This window comes from Engraulis encrasicolus, chromosome 7 (genome assembly GCF_034702125.1).
Source record: "Engraulis encrasicolus isolate BLACKSEA-1 chromosome 7, IST_EnEncr_1.0, whole genome shotgun sequence".
Taxonomy (NCBI): Eukaryota; Metazoa; Chordata; class Actinopteri; order Clupeiformes; family Engraulidae; genus Engraulis; species Engraulis encrasicolus.
The window spans coordinates 10914090-10921589 of NC_085863.1; positions in this window are offsets into that span (position 1 = coordinate 10914090).

Sequence of the window (7500 nt, forward strand, 5' to 3'; positions counted from 1 at the left end):
CCTTCTTTTCCCCTCTCTTTCTCTCGGTCTCTCTCTCTCTCGGTCTCTCTCTCTCTCTCTCTCTCTCTCTCTCTCTCTCTCTCTCTCTCTCGCTCTCTCTCTCGCAACCCCTTCTCCCTCCGCTCTCTCCTCCACTCGCTCCGTCCTACCCTCTGTTATCCTGTGCTTGTTGTCTCTCTCTCTCACTCCTCTCTCAACCCCATCTTTTTTTCCTTTCTCTCCATCGCTTTTGCACTCTTTCACTGTCTTTCATCCTTGATCCCTCTCCATCTCTCTCTTACTCTCTCTCTCCCCCCCCCCTCTCTCTGCCTATCCATCTCTCTCCTTGGCAGACAAGTGGTCGCTCCTCTCTCCTCCAGCCCCCCTGTGTGTCTGTGTGTGTGTGTGTGTGTGTGTGTGTGTGTGTGTGTGTGTGTGTCTGTGTGTCTGTGTGTGTGTGTGTGTGTGTGTGTGTGTGTGTACACTGTGTACCCTGCTCCTGCTGAGCCCTGAGGGTGGAGATGGAGAGCAAGCTGTTGAGCCACCAGCTCCTCCCTGCTGTCCCACCTGCCTTGCCCCAGGCTCACGGCCCTCTGCAGGGGCTTCATTCAGGGCAGGGCCCCTCTGCTCTGCTCGTCTTGCCCCAGGGCTCACGGCCCTCTGCTCAGCTCGTCTTGCCCCAGGCTCAGGGCTCTTTGCAGGGGCTTCATTCAGGGCAGGGCCCCAGGCTCAGGGATGCTGGTGCTGGAGCTTCTTGTGTTGCGTCTGCACTTTGACACTCCATCATCTGGGCTCTCCGCTCCGCTCCGCTCTACTCGGCCCGCTACAGAGGCCTCATGCAGTGCAGCAGGGGCCGGAGGAGCGGAGGGGATCAGGGATTCTGCTGGGGCTGCTGGTGCTGCTGGTGCTTCTTGTGCTGCGTCTGCACTTTGACACTCCATCATCCAGCCTCTGGCCGAGGTAGCTCCTATAGCAGGGTTATACAATTAAAAGTCAACGAAGGCCAATTTTTCAAATTCCCTCCAGTGAAGGGGCCGAACGTAGAATCTGTATTAGTGCGAGCAGCACGGTGTCTGAGGTTAGGGTGCGAAACAAGTGGATAGCTTTCCAGACAGACCAATATTCGCTTCTCCATTTCTTCAGCCTTAGGATGGTCTATTTGTGAGATTGTTTTAGATAAGATTTCACTCTCATGTGAATGCATAGTAGAGACATCCCCAACCTGAAGTGTTAATGATCGGAAATTGTGCACAGCCACAGATAGCACACATATTTGTTTTCATTTTGCTCTGACCTTATGGGGGGGCAGAACCTTGCCATCCAAGGGCCGCATCTCGCCCCAGGGCTACCATTTGAATAGCCCTGTCCTATATACCCCCCCACACACACACACACAGCACATTTTTTTTAAACCCCCATCCATTCATCCATCTTTTTGTGCATCTGTCCGTCAATCCATTCATTTATTCATTCATCCATTCATTTATTAATTTATTAATTAATTCATTCTGTCATTCATTCATTCATTCATGCATTTGGTTATTCACAGTGTATCATTCCATTCATCAAACCTTTCATCCCTTCATACATATATCCATCTATCCATCCATGCACCCTGTTCCTTTACTCTGAATGAGGACACTCTCTGGTTCCCTTTTTCTCTGTATTTATTTTTCTCTTTCACTAGTTCACTATATGTCTCTGATTCTTCCTCTGTCCGTCTGTCTGTCTGTCTGTCTCTCTCTCTCTCTCTCTCTCTCTCTCTCTCTCTCTCTCTCTCTCACACACACACACACACACACACACACACACACACACACACACACACACACACACACACACACAGAGTGTTTCTGCATCTCTCAGCCGTACTCTCTCTGCCTACGTCCTTCCTCTGCGTTATTGTGCAATCCATCAGTGCAGGCCTCTCCTTCATCATGCCTGCCGTCTCCCTCTCTCTCTCTCTCCCCTCCGCACCGGCGCACATTTTCATTTCTCCACACTTGATGTTTTTGACTGACAAAGAGGCTGTCATTTTGGTTCTAAGCTGCATGTAAATCATATTTGTTGTAGTCATATAAAAATTGTTATTGCGCCATTTTGCCCCCCTCTCCTATACTCTTCCATGAGCTCTCACTTTCTGCCGCTGTCTCTCTCTCTCTCTCTCTCTCTCTCTCTCTCTCTCCCTCCCTCACTCTCTCTCTCTCTCTCTGTGAATCGTTCTGTCCATCTGTCTAATGGACCCGTGTACACATCCCTACAGTTGAGCCTCCCCCACACACTTGACTCGGGTGTAGATGAAATCAAAATAGGTTGAGTAAGCACACAACAAGCCACCAGAGCCCCGCTGCCAAAAGAGGTGGACAGACAAAGCCACCAGAGCCCCGGTGGACAGACAAAGTCGGCAGACAGTGGAGCAGTTGGCAGAGCGGAGGAGTGAGCCGGTCTCTCTCCCTCTCTCCCTCTCTCTCCCTCTCTCCCTCTCTCTCCCTCTCTCCCTCTCATCCTCTCTATCCCTCTCTCCCTCTCTCCCTCTTCCCTCCTTTTTCAGTGTGGCGTGCCTCTCCACTTGTCTCCTCGATGCCTCCTCCACGCCTCTCCATTTCTCTTCCACTCCTCCATTTCTCTCTCCTCTTCTCTCCTCTCCTCTCCTCTCCTCTCCTCTCCTTTCCTCTCCTATCCGTTCCTGTCCTCTCCTCTCCTCACCTCTCCTCCACTCTTCTGTGTTCTCCTCCACTATTCTATGTTCTCCTCCACTCTTCTATGCTCTCCTCTCCTCTCCCCCACTTCTCTCCTCACCTCTCCTCCACTCTTCTCTCCTCTCCTCCCAGCTCGCCCGCTTTCTCTCAACCGTGATGGATGACATTCAAACTCACACGTTATGAGCTGAGGATTCATCTGGATTCAGAGCAGAGAGAGAGAGAGAGAGAGAGAGAGAGAGAGAGAGAGAGAGAGAGAGATGGAGAGAGAGAGATGGAGAGAGAGATGGAGAGAGAGAGAGAGAGAGAGAGAGAGAGAGAGAGAGAGAGAGATGGAAGGAAGGAACAGAGAGAGAGAGAGATAGCGCGAGAGATGGAGAGAGAAAGAATGGACGTGGCAGAAGTGATAGTGGGTCTTGGTTGAAAGTGTGGACGAAAAAAAACAAAACCTTTTTGCACCCAGGATAGAGGGCTGTGTTTCTTCAATGCTAACTTTGAACATATAGCTTTCAGAAGGAAAAAAACAACAAAACAAAAAAATCCCCTAAAAATATTAAAACGTTATGAAGATTATTATTTCCATCAACACGTTACAGTGTATTTCATCATGTGAAGCCTGTCGTGTTCTCCTGTGATGATCAGTCATTTGTGAAATGGCAGTGAGATGCAGCATGGCCAAGATGAGATGAGCCGGGTCGGGTCGTCACAGGGGGAGCATATGGTGAGGTTAAATAGGCAGCATCAACACAACGGCAGATCAGCTTTCAAGGTCCTATACCATTATCAATCAACTGATCACATGTGATAACACAGCAATCCAAACAGCACCCCATTCTCACGTTATAGGTGAGATGTTTTTTTGTGTCGGGGATGTGGGGATGGACATAAAGTTGGTGAATCTGTTGGTAAAACTTTCTTGAAAAAAACCCCTCATTTTTTCTCCTTATACATTGTAAAGTCCTGCTAGGCCACTCTTCCTCCTCCATCTCTTTCACTCTCTTTCACTCTCTCCCCCACTCTCACTCTCTCTCTCTCTCTCTCTCTCTCTCTCTCTCTCTCTCTCTCTTTCTGTCTTTCATGGCGATTAAGGCCCTGAGGAAAAGACAATAAATCCAGCATGCACTGAATGAACGCCATTCATCATATTCATTTTCCTGTCGATACAATTATGAAAAGCCTCTGGCCTTTCTCTCTTTCTCCAGAACTCAATTCGGCTCTGGGAAAACGCAATTAGTGGAGGAGCTGGAAAGAGAGAGAGAGAGAGAGAGAGAGAGAGAGAGAGAGAGAGAGAGAGAGAGAGAGAGAGAGAGAGCGGGAGATAGAGCGGGAGAGAGAGAGAGAGAGAGAGAGAGAGAGAGAGAGAGAGAGAGAGAGAGAGAGAAAGAGAGAGAGAGGCCATCTCAAACTCCATCGTCCCTTCTGCCTCGACTACTCAAACCACCACACACACACACACACACACACACACACACACACACACACACACACACGCACACACATGCATGCACACACATGCATGCACACACACATCTTCCACCACCACTAACAACCCCCTCACTAGGACACACAAGTGCACCCACACACACTCTCACACTCACACACACTCATCATGTAATATAGCTCCCCTATTGTCAACAGTAGAGCTATTTCCAATTAATCACAGTTTTTAAAGACAAAGAAAAATGCCTTTCAAGTACCTTATATGAGCTGTTAACCCATTAGAAACGCATTAGAGGAGTGTTGTGTTCTCAGCCCAAGTGTGAGTGGACACAGTAGGGATGGTGTATAGGTCTCCATATCTTCTGGTGCTTAGTGCATGATAACATTTGCGGTGCTAATAACACATACATAGTACATACAGTACATAGTACATACAGTACATAGTAATAATACATACATACATAGTAATGGCAACGCTACGTATGTGTTATATATTTAAGACTGTAAGTGTTGGATTAATACTTCAAAATGTACGTTTCGGTTCTCTAAGCCTTAAAAGAAGGCCTTTTAGCCAGCTTACGGTCTGAACCACTGACCTAAATATAGGTATACAAGTCCGACAGGCGGACAAAGAATGCGTCCGATGGCGGCAAAGATTGTGTTTTGGCCGATTCAAAGAATGTGTTTCAGACGGATAGACCGACGGATGGACATACACACTTATAGAGATGCTAGGACACATCTAATAGCTAGGGCTGTAACAATATTGTATCAAACCGAGAAATCGTGATACGTGATAATATGAGTCATGATACTGTATCGTGATAGCCTGGGAACTCCCATACTGCCTTTAGTTCTACACAATCGTTTCGATCTGAAAGACAGTATGGGGATTATGACTCATAACGGACAAGATCATGTCCCTGTCTCTGTCCAATTAGAGAGTGGGGAGGGTGTGTCATAATGGCCAAGCATTCCGGCCTTTACAGTTTCTCTGTCCAATCAGAGAACAGGGTAGTGTGTCATAATAGCCAAGTATTCTGGCCAATATGGAATTTACAATAGGCAGCTCCCCAGACCTAATCTCACTTGTGATTAGGTCTGGTGTTAACCAGGCAAGTATCATGATGCAAGAAGGCAGTATCATGATGATGCTAAACTTGTTTTACATTGTTACCAACCTCTTGTAACCTACTCTACCTGTAAACAATCATCAAAAAGATGCATTTTAAAAAATCATGGGGTGTATTGAACTGTAGGTTAAAAATCGTGATACGAACCGAATTGTGAGATGATTGTATCATTACAGTCCTAAGCGGTATATATAATGTAATTGCATCCATGGTCTGAACAGAAAAAAACGTTTGGCAGAAGTGGAGACTTGCATAGTCGATGTATCCTATGCAGCCGCAAGTCTAGGCCTATGCATTGCTACCTTTGCCCACCATTATGCATCGATGCATATCAAAACCTGTCCTTTGAATTGTTGATACATTAGACAAAATACATGCATTGTCACTGGGCGAGATATTTGTATCGCTGTGGAGAATACAGTTACACGCGCCAAGAATGTTTATCCTTCCTCAAGGGTTAAGGTTTGAACAGAGAGACTGTCAATCAGAACTCCGATTTAATTGTCAGCAATTGAAGGCATTTCCAAAAATAAATGTTAAGTCAATAAAATATTTGAAGTGAACAGATTGGTGTTTGAGGTCAAAGAAAAAAATCCAAAAAGTGATCAAATGAATCAGAGAAGCAGAGATAGAAGTCAATGACAGAAACATCCAAAATACAAATCAGAAATGCACCACTGACAAACTAGAACTCCAGAGCAACCACTCACATGCATTACTATCGTTTTCAATAAAATACCAATTATTAGTAGTAGTATTATTATTGGTAGTAGCAGTAGTAGTATTACTGTAATGTACATGGTCTCTTCATGTAAATCTTGGCTGATAAACTGTTATATTTCTACCTGACATGCATGTTGACATGATTGACATGATTGATTATGGTTCTGGTACGTTGCAGGTATGCGGACTAAAGCGCCTCTTCATTTGAAGGTGAAAGAAGTCATGAGCAAATGTGCACCAGAGAAATGAAACACGAACAAGGCAGTGCAAGAGAGAACAATATGGTAAGATATATTCAAACATTGCAAGACAAATTGATAAAAAGAGGCTGAAGAGAGAGAAGGTAATATGTTGCATAGCAACACAGATTGATAAGGAATGAGCACTAAATAAACAGAGTGGAATAAAGAAAGACAACAGAGAAAGATAGAAGAAAAGGAGGAAAGAAAGAGAGCAAGTGAGAGTAAGAGAGAATTGACATTGTACTTGTATGCCTGACAGATAGAGAGATAACAGATTACTATCATTATTATTAATGAGATAGAAACAGAGGAACAGCGAGGGAGAGGAGGAATAGAGTGGCAAGTGAGAGTGAAAGAGAAGGTAAAAATGTGATGATGTGTAAAAGGAGAATGGCAGGGCACAAGAGAGACAGAGCAACAGAAAGAAAGTAAGAAATAAGGAAAGAAAGAAAGAAATTGAAGAAAGAAAGAAAGAAAGAAAGAAAGAAAGAAAGAAAGAAAGAAAGAAAGAAAGAGAACAAGTGAGAGTAAAAGAGAAATAGAGGATGTGCTAGAGGATGGCAGGACACAAGAGAGACAGAGCAACAGAGAGAAAGAAAGAAAAAGAAAGAAAGAAAGAATGAAGATCGCGAAAGAGAAGAAGTGATAATACTGTAAGAGAGAAGGTAAGAATGTGTGACAATATGCTATAGACACAAGAGAGAGAGAGAGAGAGAGAGAGAAAGAAAAGAAGAAGAATAAGAAAAAGAATAGAGATCGCAAAAGAGAAGAAGTGAGAATATTGTAAGAGAGAGGGTAAAAGTGTGTGACGATGTGTTATGGAGGAGGATGCCAGGGCACACTGGCGTGGAGGTAGGGGCAGGGAGAGGGGCGAGAGTGGCGAGAGGCCTACGCGCTGTGGCAGAGCAGGACTGGTCATCTGGCATACAGGGCATTTTCCCAGTGGGCCGACAGTCCTCAGGGGCCGATGCTGTTGTGCTTTGCAGCTGCTGTTGTTGTTGTTGTCTTTCTCCTTTGTCTTTTTTTATAGACCGGCAGCCTTTTCTTCCATGTTTGATTTAATACATAATGGACTGATCCTATCATATTATCATATACAAAGGGGCTGGTCCATGCCTAAAATGCCCAGGCTCTTGTTTGGTTCCAGTCCAGCCCTGTGTGGTGTGGTGTGCCAGGTGTGAGGACAGACATTCGCCCTCCATGGCTCTGAGAGGCCGAGGCGTCCGTCCGTCCACCCCTAAGCCCCCTTCCTCCCCTTCTTTACCCCACTTACCCCGCCCCCCT